The sequence below is a fragment of the Mya arenaria genome, chromosome 13 (genome assembly GCF_026914265.1).
Source record: "Mya arenaria isolate MELC-2E11 chromosome 13, ASM2691426v1".
NCBI classification, from domain to species: Eukaryota; Metazoa; Mollusca; class Bivalvia; order Myida; family Myidae; genus Mya; species Mya arenaria.
The window spans coordinates 60,203,075-60,219,609 of NC_069134.1; the positions used below are offsets into that span (position 1 = coordinate 60,203,075).

The 16,535-nt window shown below is 32.8% G+C and overlaps 1 protein-coding gene across 7 annotated transcripts in view; it reads left to right on the top strand.

Annotated features, from left to right (window-relative positions):
- Positions 1-16,535, top strand: part of LOC128213615 (collagen alpha-1(I) chain-like) — a 257,574-nt gene that overhangs the window by 44,294 nt on the left and 196,745 nt on the right. For 3 of the 7 annotated variants that reach the window (XM_052919568.1, XM_052919559.1, XM_052919572.1), the window contains exon 1: positions 8,120-8,233. The exons of the other annotated variants lie outside the window; for them this stretch is intronic. The gene's annotated coding sequence lies outside the window, so the exon portion shown is untranslated. Of the gene's footprint in view, positions 1-8,119; positions 8,234-16,535 lie in introns of those variants that run through there. 7 annotated transcript variants of the gene reach the window in all.

Consider the following 16,535-nt stretch of genomic DNA (forward strand, 5'->3'; position numbering starts at 1 on the left):
ACGCACGCGATTTCGATGGGAAATGCCATTTCACTATTATATACAAATATAATGTGAAATTGATAAACAACAACCATCGTTAAGGAATGAAGTGTTAATGTAAATATTGCACAATTAGTAGCATACTATGTGCATAACGACTACAAAGTCATAACAGCTGTTTCGATTATTCAAATGTATTTAAGTTCAGTTCCCTTCGCCGCATAAAACATGGCTGCATAATGTTTCAAACCGTTAAACAATATCAATTTGCAAAACCGCACATTTTATGAAAAAACAAACACTTTTTCGTAAAAAGTATTGTTGTTGAATTGCCAACATCTTAGGAATTCTTTGCCCAAATAGAATATGCATCAAGCAATTTCGACTATAGTCGCACTAAAAACTAAGGTATGACACTGCACGAACTATCACTTCAAACAAAGACTGTTAGACGTAATGCTGGTGGATTGTCCTTAAGTATATTAAATGGAGTACAATCCATAGTTACGATGCGTTGTTCTCCAGGGAAACGGCTCGTGTTTAAACAATATCAAGATAGAGGTATGCTTGTTTGCCGGGTTGGTCAGAGATTGTGCAGCTGCATTATTTTTGCTCAATTGAATAATTTAAAAGTACAGGAACTGAAAAGCATTGCCAAAAAAACACATCGAGTTTTAAATGCTCTGTTATAATCTCTTCTTATTACCGTAAATTTACTTCATTTTGAAAACAAAATAGATGATTTAAAACATATTCTCTCATTTTCTTTTCAAATAATTGCAATTAACAAAGACGCACGGATCATGTTAAACAAGCATCATTCTTCTTAAACCTGACATTAAACAGCTTTGACAAAGAAAGCGCGAACCATTGTAGAACATGGAACGTTATGTCATCTTGTTTTGGAAATAAAAGTGCATAGACAGTTTTAATACTTAGATTATCAGAGTATCATTCTTCATTGTATATTTTTTGTTTTCACAGTTTAACTGCAATATGCCAGTATTTTCACGGCTAGGTATGACGAACACTTAAACCATATTGTGTATCTTGTTCCGCCAGACATCATGGCAAGCAATACATTGTTGGTACAAATTACATAAACAAGTAGTTACTTAAGGAAAAATGAAAACGCATCATATTTTTTTATACTTTTTTTCCATTTTAGCCATAATAGTTATCTTTTTTATCATGACTAATAAATAAAGATTTTGTTTGTTTGAGTGATATCTTTCATATAAAAAACAACAACAAATACATCTGAAAAAAAGATTTGCGAGGAAAAAATGAAAAAGTAAATTCTTTGCTGTGACTTTAATTAATACTGTTTTTTTGTATAATGTTGTGGTTGCCAATGTTGGCGTGATGTTTCATAGGGATTATGCTTTGCGTTAATTGTATCAGTCACATGCTCTGGGCCATAACATCATTGTGCTCTTTGTTTTAATTTATTCACTCAGCCCTTTTTCACGGTGATGTTTTTATTGGTCTTTGACACAGGCGGCAAAATTGTAGACATGACTCCTCCTCTTCCATCTTATTATCATGCCGTCCCACCTCCACCAAAATGTACACAAACATTGAGCATTTAAAATGAAAACATCAATATAACTTGAGTAACATCTGAATACTTTCCTTTATCCGGATATTTTTTAACTTTACCGAGGATTTGTGTCTATGATTCTTTGTACTGCTAATCTCCGACAATTTGAAACTTATTCACCTATATCGGGGATTTGACGCGAATCCCTCTTCTACCAAGAACGTTAAAGCAATGCTTGGATTTATAAAATCATGTTTGTCCAATTCCACGCTCAAATGAAGTTTGACCAGGGAACACAATACACAAAGTAATTTCGAATAGTGTCGCACGAAAACTTTAGAATGACACAGTTTAAAACATGAACGAACTATCACTTCAAAGAAAGACCGTTTGACTTAATGCTGATGAATTATCTGTAAATTGACTTAATAGAGTACTAGCAAAGTTACGATTTGTTGTTCTCCAGGGAAACGGCTCGTATGTTAATAATACCACAAGCGTTGTATGCTTGTTGAACTTGTTTTCCAGCGATTGTACAGCTGCATCTTTGATGCTCACTTAAAGTAATAAATATTGCCAAAATAGAACTACGTTTCGTGTTACTGCACCGTTATTTTCTCTAAATAATGCCGTAAATTTACTGCATTTACCAAACAAGATATCATTTTAAACATATTCTCACATTTTGTTTTCAAAGAATTAAACTGCACTAGCGAAAAATGCACGGATCATGTAAGACATGTACCGTTCAACTAAGACCTGTAATTGAACCTGTAATTGAACAGCAGTAACAACAAAGAATGCACGAATCGTGTAAAACATGTACCGTTCTTTTAAGACCTGTAATTGAACAATATTGACAAAGAATGCACGGATCATGTAAAACATGTACCGTTCTTCCAAAACCTGTACTTGAACAGTATTGACAAAGAATGCACGGATCATGTAAAACATGCTCCATTCTTCTAAGACCCGGTCCCAATTTCTCGAAACTTCTTAAGTCCCTTATTTCAGGATTAAACTCACTATTTTTGTTTTTCAATAATTGCGTAATTTCTGCTTCTTAAAGAGTTTCTATTATTTTAATAGGAGTTATCCTTATGAAAATCCAAATAATCCATTTTTCATTGATCAAAATTCAATTTCAGTATGCATTTTGGATATAAAAATGCATGCACAGTACAAATACATAGATAATCAGATTTTGCATGAGTTTCATCCTTCCTTGCGTATTTCTTGTATTCACATTTTAACTGCAATATGTAATTATTGGCTCGATATGACGAATACTTAAACCACATTGTGTATCTTATTCCGTCTGACATCATGACAAGCATAATAATGTTTGGTACAAATTACATAAACAAGTAGTCACTTAGGACAGAATGTAACGATTTTTTTTCCTTTTGTGCCATTTCAGCCATATACATTATCTTTGTATTTATGTTGATAAATAAAGGCGTATGCGAACATTCTTTGCTGTGACTTTAATTAAATATTGTTTCTGTATAATTTATGTTGTGGTTGTCAATTGTGGCGGGATAATTTGAGAGGATTATAATTTACACTAATTGTATTAGTCAAATGCTCTTGACAATAACATAATTTTCATGTTTTGTTTAATTTATTTAACAAACCCATTTCACAGTGGTGTTTTATTTGTCTTTGACACAAGCGGCAATAACGTTGACAAGACTTTCTCCTGTCTTTCCTAAAGCATCTCCAAACAGCTTTTTTTTTTAATTAAGAGTCAAAAACAACATATGATAACGTAAACAATGTTAACTTGTTGTGTATTAAGAAATTTGCATAACAATAATAGTTCTAAGCTTATTTTTCAATATTTCGAAGTTTATTGATAACGTGCAGGTTTAATTTGTTAAAATTAAGAAGACAATAAACGCTTTACATACTTGGACACCTACCTTAACGTGATATATTTATTAGCTAATCGTAAAGCCCTGGATAGCATGTGCAGGCGCGGAATACAATAAACGCGCCAAAGTGCTTGCATCGCTAGCAGGTCTAACTTGTTTTACATGCAAGACACATGCATGTTGCAGTTGACGATGAAGAAGACTCCGTAAACGAGATAATACTTTAGATCACCGTGAGATTAATTTTGTGATACACATTCAGATAGACGTGTAGTAGTTTTAATGCAATATATACCTGCCATACCATTGAGGTTCTAACGAAAAAGGTACCCTTACGAAATTCACAATTTTTTGTTACGAGTCAATGTCTTGTTTGTCAGTTTCTAATGCAATACTCGATTCAATATAACAGACGTGAGGACGCGATACGTTCACTTAAATGGGTCTGTATATTCTACAAGAAGCTAATACATAAAGCTACTATGGTTATAACAGAATGCGGAATATTTCCTCCTTTTATGTTTTTTTTGTGGATATGTAGCGATTCAAATAACATAGCACGTAGATATCACTGTCTTATGTCGTCTTTTCGTTCCTAAATTAATATATCCCTCATCTGCATGAGGCAATACATTGGTTGTTAGATAATAACGTTTGTTTACTGGTTATCGTTATAGACATGATCTTATTCTGGCCATGGATTGACCACTATGTGTTTAATATTGTTTCAATAGAGGTATGCCATTTCATTTATTTATCTGAGATATGCATGTTATGCCCAATATGAGCTATTGCAATGACCAGGTGTTGTCGTGTCAATGCCATGTATGAAGTACTTAAAACGACACACGAATCAAAACCAAATCATATCAACAGAACTGTCCTCAGGGTACCAACAAAAGTGTTTTAATATTAAACACTAATCTGTGTTGCATGGCAACAAAAAGAAGAATAAATCAGTCTGATTTAAAATGCAGGGCCTCAGTCATAGGTTTTCGCGTATGGCATGGCCAGATATTGTTGAACTAAAATAACGTTTTGGTTACTTTAATATGAAGAAACAAGGAGTTCATAGGATACGCCCAGCTAGTTAACATTGGACATACATATAGGAATAGGAAATATGCTATAACAAATAATTGTCATAAGCTTTAAAATTTGAACCTTGTGATAGTTATGACATGCAGTCACACAAAGATCTTCAGCAAAGTAAAATCCGGCCACATTATTTCAGATACCTATTTTTACTCAGTTGGGGAACCGACGTGTAGACTTTTTTTACCAAGAATGTTTAATAGCACAATGAAAATTACAGGGAAAAATATCAATCTTAAAAGTGACAATGCACGGGGAAATACGAATAAACAAACGAAAGTAAAATCATAAAATAAATGACCAGTTTTAGAAGGTTTAAAATACTTACGTTGACACTGTTTATTGTCGTTTTAAAGAGGGTTTAATGAGAAAGAACAGAGAGATGGTTGATAACATCAAGTTACATGTGATATTCCATTTTCATAAAAATGCTATCCATTCTCTTCAGTCCGTGAATAATACTCATTTTTTGCTTTACCATATAATGGTATACTTAAAAACAAACGTTTCTAAGGTCTGCTTATATTGCTTCTTTATTTGCTTGAAAGTTAAGTGTATATTTTACATGCATGATGCTACGTACTATTCCTGCCAGGATTTGCGTCAAATCACATTCTGTAATTTAATTTATGCGAACAGCATAGCCTAAATATCTGTCGCTATAAAGCAATATTTTGTAATTTAAATAACGGAACTGATTTTTTTCTGTAAATCACATAGTTTTAAGTGTTTACTCATGACTTGTCACCAGTGATAGTGTCTGTATAAATTGCGTCATAAGTGCTACATGGAAAGGTAATATTTTGCTTCGAATGAAGACTTTGAACAAAAATAACTTCACTATTTATTCACCATTTTAAATGAAACATAGCGCAGTCTACGCCGCTTACGGAGCCCCGCCTTCGGTCAATTACCAGAGCTTGATTGAGACTTTAGTTTCTTAAAACACTTCGACAAACCTTTTCTCCATACGGCCGTCTGACGGAGCACTGTCAAAACATAATTTTTTAAACAGGTTTGTCGTAGTGTTTGATAAAACTAATAACATTATCAAACTCCGGTAATAAAAGGAAGGTGGAGCTTCTTAAGCGGCATAGACTGCCCTTTGTTTCATTTAAAATGATGTAGTAAAAGAAAAGTTATCTATGTTTTAATTGTTCATTTTAAGCAAAATGTTGCTTTCCGACGTAGCATATATGACGATAATCATGACATGGTATACACACACTGACCGACAAGGCGCAGAAATGCTAATTTGCAAATATAACAATTATTAAGATCTTTATAAAGATATACATTTTCCTCATCCTGGAGACAAATGACCGTTCCAAAACCATTACCTCAACATTTATTGATAACGATCAAGGATATAACTGTTCCTAATCCTGAACTCAGATGACTGTCCATATGCGGTAACCTCAACATTTGTTGATAGCGATCTGTTTGTTGTCGTCTGACGTTATGAGTCTCTAACTAAGTGTTTGTTAGGAATTGGTTTCTATACACTGGTGCCTTTACACAGGATCACAGTAGTTACTACATATTTTGTCTGCTTAGTGTGTCCCTGTAGTGTCCATTAAAATATTTCAAAGAGTCTGTTAAATCGACTACGAGTGTATTATTTTACCAGCTCGTGCCTTTGTCTTGAATCATGATGCTATACATTAAACTATGAACTAAGCTGTCACAATGATATGACTAATTACGTCAAAAAGCAGAAAATTATGTTGTTTGTAGATATGTTAGTTTTAATTCAAACCAGGTGGGCCAATTCGTCATGGAACAAATTTGCTTGTTTCGCTTATTAATACCATTGTATTTAAGACCATTGCTTTTCTGGATTCAAGGCTTTGTTGTGTATCAAGATTCAATGCTTTCTTGTCTCAAAGCAGAGATGAATGTTAGTAAGTTATATATATAGAATCACGTGATCATTGAATTGCATCGTCCATATGTTTGACACTTGATGTGACTTGTGTTTGTACGGTACAACTAAACATTAGTTGCATATTCAATAAAGTTAACATTGAAATAAAATGTTTTCAGCTGTTACAAACCATTATCTATAAATATGTTAATTTTACTTTATTGAACTGTTAAAACCAAGTCGGACCTCCGAACATTTGCAGCCCTAATACATTCACTTACAGTACTGGTGGTATTCCGATATTTAAGGATTTTTTTGTGAATTTAATATATCCAATTTACAAAGTTTACAAGCATTTCATTTTATATAGCCATTGGTGTTAAATTTTGTTGCTTCATGACGCCTATCTTATATTTAAAATAAATGACCAAACGTATTTTATAAAGTTATTATAGGCTGTATATTTACTGAAATCGGGCGTAAATGACATATTTTGCAATGCAATCTTTTTTGGCCAAACAAATGTGTTTGTTCTCTTGTTTTTGGTATTTTGTTTTATGTTTTCGTATTTTCTGCACACAAAGCCCTTTTAAATAATAGCAACAAATGTTTGTATCTGATACCTTAAGAAAAGGGACTTGTAATATTTTGAAATTTAAAGTACGTGGACAATCAAACGACTCAGGTAAGCAGATTTTGTCAAATCAGCATCCTATCATGTGTTTTTGTTGTATTCACAGTTTAAATGCAAAATATCAGTGTCTCCAAGGCTTGCCTTGATGGATAGGCATTGTGTATCTTGTTCGCTCTGCCATAATGACAAGCAAAAACATTGTTGATACAAATTACATTAAAATGTAGTCACCACAGAAGGAGTTTAACGGTTCGAGTATTTGACTTTTGCAATTTATTTCAATGCTTTTACAATAAATAAACGCGCCTTTCTGTTGGACTGTAATTTTTATAAGAAAGATAAATAAGTTTATATATCATCTTATATATGCAAGATCAAATACGAATACAAATTTGCGAATACATCAGGTCCTACGTTAAACTCGTAGCTTTTTATTATTAATTTAATTTTGAAGTATGTCTTTGTGAGTTGCAATTGATGTGTTATTAACAATATTATATAACTATTTGACCGTGAGACTAATTCTGTAATGCACATTCAGTCATAGTAGCGAGCTAGTATTCCATGTAATATATCTATGATATCCCATCGAGGTTTTACCAAAATATATATAAACGAAACTTCAAGCATGTGTATGCCAGAATACAATTAACGCAATTAGTGCTTGGATCGTAACACGCTAGGAGGTCTAACTTTCTTTTCACTACATACAAGCCACATGCATTTTGCAATTACGAAAGTGATAACCCTGTTAACAACATTATATGACAGATTCACTGTGAGATCAATTTTGTGATGCACATGCAGACATAAGAGTTGTAGTATTTAATCAAACTTGTACCCGCCATCCCATTAAGGTTCTACCGAAAAAAAGAATCTTTTAAGAAAATTTTAAGATTCAATGTCTTGTTTGTCAGCTTCTGTTTCTTTACTCGCGGCATTTTTACGCACGTGAAGACAATATACTTTGACTTAAATGGGCCTGTAAATTCGATCGGTATCTATTACATAATAATATCCTAGCTGTAATAGAATGCGGAGTATTTTCACTTTGATGTTTTAGAAGATGTTCAGACGTTTAAATCATTTAACACTGAGATGTGTCTATGTTTTAAGTCAACTTTTCGTTCTTAAATAAGTACATCCTTCTTTAGCATATTTGTGATATATTGAACGCAGATAAATAAACGTTGCATCAGGTGTAAAGGTCTTACTTTGGAATACAGTGTTTGTTGGTAAGTAACTTCAGTATAATGGTATATACTATGTTCTTGTGTAATATATCAATATAGTCCTGGATAAACAAATACAGTCAATAAATAAAATCAAAATTATTCAAAAATAAATATACAATTTCATTTACCTATCATTGCTGAGTATGATATGCTTAATGTGAGCTTTTGTGATCACCTAGTGCCCGTCAGTTTTCGCTGTATTAAACTGATTAAAATCACTAACTTTAGTAACAGATATGTCCTTTGGGTAACAACAAAAGTCTATATATCAATATGATAACATACAACTCTATGTTGCATGGCAACAGAAGGGGAAAAAGCTGTCTGATTCAAGACGCAGGACCTGACTTTTATGTATTTGTGTATGGTATGACCAGGCAAAACGTTTCAAATAGTTTAAAATGGCAAAAAAACAAAGCGTTTCACGAGGAACGCCTAGTAAGTTAAAATAACAGAAATAGCTAATAGTGTTGTACCAATATTCTTTTTGTTCTTTATTTCTATTTAAATCGGAGGTTAAATTGTCAATTTAAAATAGTTCAAGGACCCGAAATCTTAATTGAAATATAACTAATTATTCGTGTAGTTTTAACAGATTCTTGTTCGACGTATAAAATCCGTTCACTGGCAACATATGGTGTCGATCATAAGGAATGTGTTGATGAAATGTTTCAAGATAAGGCCCTAAATATATATTTTCCCTATATTTTTTTTAAAAATCATATCCTCAGTTCCTTACAAATTTTAACGGGCGTATCGTAATGAGGTAGATACATAGGAGTAGGTTTTTTTCTGATGAGGGTATTACACAATAATGAACGGTATATTTAATTGTAACTCAGAAATGGTAATTTTATCAGGGATGTTGCAATCAAGACTCAAGTTTTCCACATCTCATTAAATTGTAATTAATCCTTTTAGTTTTAGTTGAATGTCATTTGACCGATGCATTTAAAAAATGAATGCAATTACGTTACATAGGCTGTGTATTATTTTACGACTTCCCATCACCTCTTCAATGCAGAGGTTGCGATACGCAACGTGCACATGTATCTACACGTGTATGTACAACCAATTAGTTGCTTTTAAAACGCGTTTGAAAAAAACCTTTAAAGCAAGACTTGTATACTTGCTAATACTCGCATAAAACACTTTCCTTGTCCTATCGTACATGGTTTTGTAAATGTGTAGTATTTCATATGAATATGCATACTTCTTTGCATCAATTTGTAGCAATGTATGTGAATATCTCTTACATTAACGAACTATCACTTTAAAGAAAGACAGTTAAACGTAATGCTGATGGATTTAATGGAGTCCACGCTAAGTTACGATGTGTTATCCAGGGAAACTGCTCGTGTTTTAACAAAACCACAAGAGATGTATCCTTGTTGACCTTGTTGTTCAGAGATTGTGCAGCTGCATCTTTGATGCTCACTTATGTAAAAAGTAGTACCGAAATAGAACTACTTTGGCAAAGAACAACACATCTCGTTTTACTGCACTGTTATTATCTTTTAATAAAACCGTAAATTAACTGCATTTACTAAACAAGATATCATTTAAAACATTTTATCTCATTTTGTTTTCAAAGAATTAAATTGCATTAGCAAAGAATACACGGATCATGTAAAACATGCACCATACTTCTAAGACCTGAAATTGAACAGGATTGACAAAGAAAGCACGATAAGACGTGAATTTAAACAGCATTGACAAAGAAGACACGAATCATTGAAGAACATGGAACGTTATGCTCTCATGGTTTATTTAGATAAAACTGCATAGGCTGTATTTATTGTATAATATATATTAAATTGCATCCTGTAATTTAATTTATGCGAACAGCATAGCCTAAATATCCGTCGCTATTAAAGTAATATTTTGTAATTTAAATAACGGAACTGATTTTTTTCTGTAAATCATATAGTTTGAAGTGTTTACTCCTGACTTGTCTACAATGATAGTGTGTGTATACCACGTGATAAATTGCGTCATAAGTGCTACATGGAAAGGTAATATTTTGCTTCGAATGAAAACTTTGAACAAAAATAACTTCACTATTTATTCACCATTTTAAATGAAACATAGCGCAGTCTACGCCGCTTACGGAGCCCCGCCTTTGGTCAATTACCAGAGCTTGATTGAGACTTTAGTTTCTTAAAACACTTCGACAAACCTTTTCTCCATACGGCCGTCTGACGGAGCACTGTCAAAACATATTTTTTTAAACAGGTTTGTCGTAGTGTTTGATAAAACAAATAACCTTATCAAACTCCGGTAATAAAACGAAGGTGGAGCTCCTTAAGCGGCATAAACTGTCCTATGTTTCATTTAAAATGATGTAGTAAAAGAAAAGCTATCTATGTTTTAAGTGTTCATTTTAAGCAAAATGTTGCTTTCCGACGTAGCATATATGACGATAATCATGACATGGTATACACACACTGACCGACAAGGCGCAGAAATGCTAATTTGCAAATATAACAATTATTAAGATCTTTATAAAGATATACATTTTACTCATCCTGGAGACAAATGACCGTTCCAAAACCATTACCTTAACATTTATTGATAACGATCAAGGATATAACTGTTCCTAATCCTGAACTCAGATGACTGTCCATATGCGGTAACCTCAACATTTGTTGATAGCGATCTGTTTGTTGTCGTCTGACGTTATGAGTCTCTAACTAAGTGTTTGTTAGGAATTGGTTTCTATACATTGGTGCCTTTACACAGGATCACAGTAGTTACTACATATTTTGTCTGCTTAGTGTGTCCCTGTAGTGTCCATTAAAATAGTTCAAAGAGTCTGTTAAATCGCCTACGAGTGTATTATTTTACCAGCTCGTGCCTTCGTCTTGAATCATGATGCTATACATTAAACTATAAACTAAGCTGTCACAATGCTATGACTTATTACGTCAAAAAGCAGAAAATTATGTTGTTTGTAGATATGTTAGTTTTAATTCAAACCAGGTGGGCCAATTCGTCATGGAACAAATTTGCTTGTTTCGCTTATTAATACCATTGTATTTAAAACCATTGCTTTTCTGGATTCAAGGCTTTGTTGTGTATCAAGATTCAATGCTTTCTTGTCTCAAAGCAGAGATGAATGTTAGTAAGTTATATATATAGAATCACGTGATCATTGAATTGCATCGTCCATACGTTTGACACTTGATGTGACTTGTGTTTGTACGGTACAACTAAACATTAGTTGCATATTCAATAAAGTTAACATGGAAATAAAATGTTTTCAGCTGTTACAAACCATTATCTATAAATATGTTAATTTTACTTTATTGAACTGTTAAAACCAAGTTGGACCTCCGAACATTTGCAGCCCTAATACATTCACTTACAGTACTGGTGGTATTCCGATATTTAAGGATTTTTTGTGAATTTAATATAACCAATTTACAAACAAGCATTTCATTTTATATAGCCATTGGTGTTAAATTTTGTTGCTTCATGACGCCTATCTTATATTTAAAATAAATGACCAAACGTACTTTATAAACGTACTTTATAAAGTTATTATAGGCTGTATATTTACTGAAATCGGGCGTAAATGACATATTTTGCAATGCAATCTTTTTTGGCCAAACAAATGTGTTTGTTCTCTTGTTTTTGGTATTTTGTTTTATGTTTTCGTATTTTCTGCACACAAAACCCTTTTAAATAATAGCAACAAATGTTTGTATCTGATACCTTAAGAAAAGGGACTTGTAATATCAGCATCCTATCATGTGTTTTTGTTGTATTCACAGTTTAAATGCAAAATATCAGTGTCTCCAAGGCTTGCCTTGATAAACGTACTTTATAAAGTTATTATAGGCTGTATATTTACTGAAATCGGGCGTAAATGACATATTTTGCAATGCAATCTTTTTTGGCCAAACAAATGTGTTTGTTCTCTTGTTTTTGGTATTTTGTTTTATGTTTTCGTATTTTCTGCACACAAAACCCTTTTAAATAATAGCAACAAATGTTTGTATCTGATACCTTAAGAAAAGGGACTTGTAATATCAGCATCCTACCATGTGTTTTTGTTGTATTCACAGTTTAAATGCAAAATATCAGTGTCTCCAAGGCTTGCCTTGATGGATAGGCATTGTGTATCTTGTTCGCTCTGCCATAATGACAAGCAAAAACATTGTTGATACAAATTACATTAAAATTTAGTCACCATAGAAGGAGTTTAACGGTTCGAGTATTTGACTTTTGCAATTTATTTCAATGCTTTTACAATAAATTAACGCGCCTTTCTGTTGGCTTGTAATTTTTATAAGAAAGACAAATTAGAGTATATATCATCTTATATATGCAAGATCAAATACGAATACAAATTTGCGAATACATCAGGTCCTACGTTAAACTCGTAGCTTTTTATTATTTATTTATTTTTGGAGTATGTCTTTGTGAGTTGCAATTGATGTGTTATTAACAATATTATATAACTATTTGACCGTGAGACTAATTCTGTAATGCACATTCAGTCATAGTAGCGAGCTAGTATTCCATGCAATATATCTTTGATATCCCATCGAGGTTTTACCAAAATATATATTAACGAAACTTCAAGCATGTGTATGCCAGTTAATACAATTAACGCAATTAGTGCGTGGATCGTAACACGCTAGGAGGTCTAACTTTCTTTTCACTACATACAAGCCACATGCATTTTGCAATTACGAAAGTGATAACCCTGTTAACAACATTATATGACAGATTCACTGTGAGATCAATTTTGTGATGCACATGCAGACATAAGAGTTGTAGTATTTAATCAAACTTGTACCCGCCATCCCATTAAGGTTCTACCGAAAAAAGAATCTTTTAAGAAAATTTTAAGATTCAATGTCTTGTTTGTCAGCTTCTGTTTCTTTACTCGCGGCATTTTTACGCACGTGAAGACAATATACTTTGACTTAAATGGGCCAGTAAACTCGATCGGTATCTATAACATAATAATATCCTAGCTGTTATAGAATGCGGAGTATTTTCACTTTGATGTTTTAGACGATGTTCAGACGTTTAAATCATTTAACACTGAGATGTGTCTATGTGTTAAGTCAACTTTTCGTTCTTAAATAAGTATATCCTTCTTTAGCATAGTTGTGATATATTGAACGCAGATAAATAAACGTTGCATCAGGTGTAAAGGTCTTACTTCGGAATACAGTGTTTGTTGGTAAGTAACTTCAGTATAATGGTATATACTATGTTCTTGTGTAATATATCAATATAGTCCTGGATAAACAAATACAGTCAATAAATAAAATCAATATTATTCAAAAATAAATATACAATTTCATTTACCTATCATTGCTGAGTATGATATGCTTAATGTGAGCTTTTGTGATCACCTAGTGCCCGTCAGTTTTCGCTGTATTAAACTGATTAAAATCACTAACTTTAGTAACAGATATGTCCTTTGGGTAACAACAAAAGTCTATATATCAATATGATAACATACAACTCTATGTTGCATGGCAACAGAAGGGGAAAAAGCTGTCTGATTCAAGACGCAGGACCTGACTTTTATGTATTTGTGTATGGTATGACCAGGCAAAACGTTTCAAATAGTTTAAAATGGCAAAAAACAAAGCGTTTCACGAGGAACGCCTAGTAAGTTAACATAACAGAAATAGCTAATGGTGTAGTACCAATATTCTTTTTGTTCTTTATTTCTATTTAAATCGGAGGTTAAATTGTCAATTTAAAATAGTTCAAGGACCCGAAATCTTAATTGAAATATAACTAATTATTCGTGTAGTTTTAACAGATTCTTGTTCGACGTATAAAATCCGTTCACTGGCAACATATGGTGTCGATCATAAGGAATGTGTTGATGAAATGTTTCAAGATAAGGCCCTAAATATATATTTTCCCTATATTTTTTTTAAAAATCATATCCTCAGTTCCTTACAAATTTTAACGGGCGTATCGTAATGAGGTAGATACATAGGAGTAGGTTTTTTTCTGATGAGGGTATTACACAATAATGAACGGTATATTTAATTGTAACTCAGAAATGGTAATTTTATCAGGGATGTTGCAATCAAGACTCAAGTTTTCCACATCTCATTAAATTGTAATTAATCCTTTTAGTTTTAGTTGAATGTCATTTGACCGATGCATTTAAAAAATGAATGCATTACGTTACATAGGCTGTGTATTATTTTACGACTTCCCATCACCTCTTCAATGCAGAGGTTGCGATACGCAACGTGCACATGTATCTACACGTATATGTACAACCAATTAGTTGCTTTTAAAACGCGTTTGAAAAAAACCTTTAAAGCAAGACTTGTATACTTGCTAATACTCGCATAAAACACTTTCCATGTCCTATCGTACATGGTTTTGTAAATGTGTAGTATTTCATATGAATATGCATACTTCTTTGCATCAATTTGTAGCAATGTATGTGAATATCTCTTACATTAACGAACTATCACTTTAAAGAAAGACAGTTAAACGTAATGCTGATGGATTTAATGGAGTCCACGCTAAGTTACGATGTGTTATCCAGGGAAACTGCTCGTGTTTTAACAAAACCACAAGAGATGTATCCATGTTGACCTTGTTGTTCAGAGATTGTGCAGCTGCATCTTTGATGCTCACTTATGTAAAAAATAGTACCGAAATAGAACTACTTTGGCAAAGAACAACACATCTCGTTTTACTGCACTGTTATTATCTTTTAATAAAACCGTAAATTAACTGCATTTACTAAACAAGATATCATTTAAAACATTTTATCTCATTTTGTTTTCAAAGAATTAAATTGCATTAGCAAAGAATACACGGATCATGTAAAACATGCACCATACTTCTAAGACCTGAAATTGAACAGGATTGACAAAGAAAGCACGATAAGACGTGAATTTAAACAGCATTGACAAAGAAGACACGAATCATTGAAGAACATGGAACGTTATGCTCTCATGGTCTATTTAGATAAAACTGCATAGGCTGTATTTATTGTATAATATATATTAAATTGCATCCTGTATTTTAATTTATACGTTCAGCATATCTTAAATCTTCGTCGCTATTTAAGCAATAAATTTATGATTTGAATGACGGAACTGCCTTTTTCTGTAAATAGAATAATTTTAAGCGTTTTTCATGATTTGTCACCACTGACAAAGCGCAGAAATGCTAATTAGCATATGAAATAGGTCTAAAGATCGTTTTAGTGAAATCTTTATAAAGATAAATATTTTTTCATCCCTAAAATGGATAACCGTTTTGATACCATTACCAGCATTTATTCATAACGATCAATGATATAACTCTTCTTCATCCTGAACGAAGATGACTGTTCATATGCCGCAACCTTAACATTTGTTGATATCGATCTGTTTGTTGCCTTCTGCCATTGTGTGTCTCTGTGTCTGTGATTGAGTGTTTGATCCTTGACCTTTGTGCATTTAGACGGGATCATAGTACGTTTTTTGTCTGCTGAATTTGTCCCGGTAGTGTCCGATGTAGGATTCAAAGGGGGCTTTAAAGCGAATTCCAGTGATATTTATTTACAAGCTCGTGCCTTCGTCTTGCATCTTGAGGCTACTTTGAACTATAATTTAAGCTGTCACAATGCTATATCCAATTACGGTACGAAGCAGAAAATACTGTTGTCAGTTAATATGATAGTTAGAATTTAAAGAAAATGCGCCAATTCGTCAAAGAACATATTAGTTGTGCCATTTATTCATACTATTGCATTTACGAACAAGGGTTATCTGGATTCAAGGCTTTGTTTTGTATCAAGATTCAATGCCTTCTTGTCTGACAACAGAGAAGAAGGTTAGTATGTTATATATGATCATTTTTAAGACGATCACGTGACCATTGTATTGCATTGTCCATACGTTTAGGCATTCAAGGCAGTTTGTTTACTTGATGCAACTGTATCATGAGTTGCATATTCACTCAAGTATAAACAGTGTCCTTTGAAATACTTATTTAGCTGTTACAAAATCGTAACTGTGAATCTATTGTGTATTATCTCTCTTTGACTGCAAAAGCTCTGTTCAGGCATTTCGTTGATTCCATGCAAGGAATGAATATTTGGTTTCAGTCTAGTGTGATTGATTCTCTGTAATGTTCAATATATTTGTATGGTATTTTTTTTATTTCAAATCCAATTTATAACACACTTTCAAAAAGATTTTTAACCACATTGTAAATTTCTTCTGTATTGAATCGTAAAGGGCTAAGTAGGAACTACGTTTTATTTTTTCGGCACACAAAACCCTTTCAAATGATCCAAACAAATTCGTGT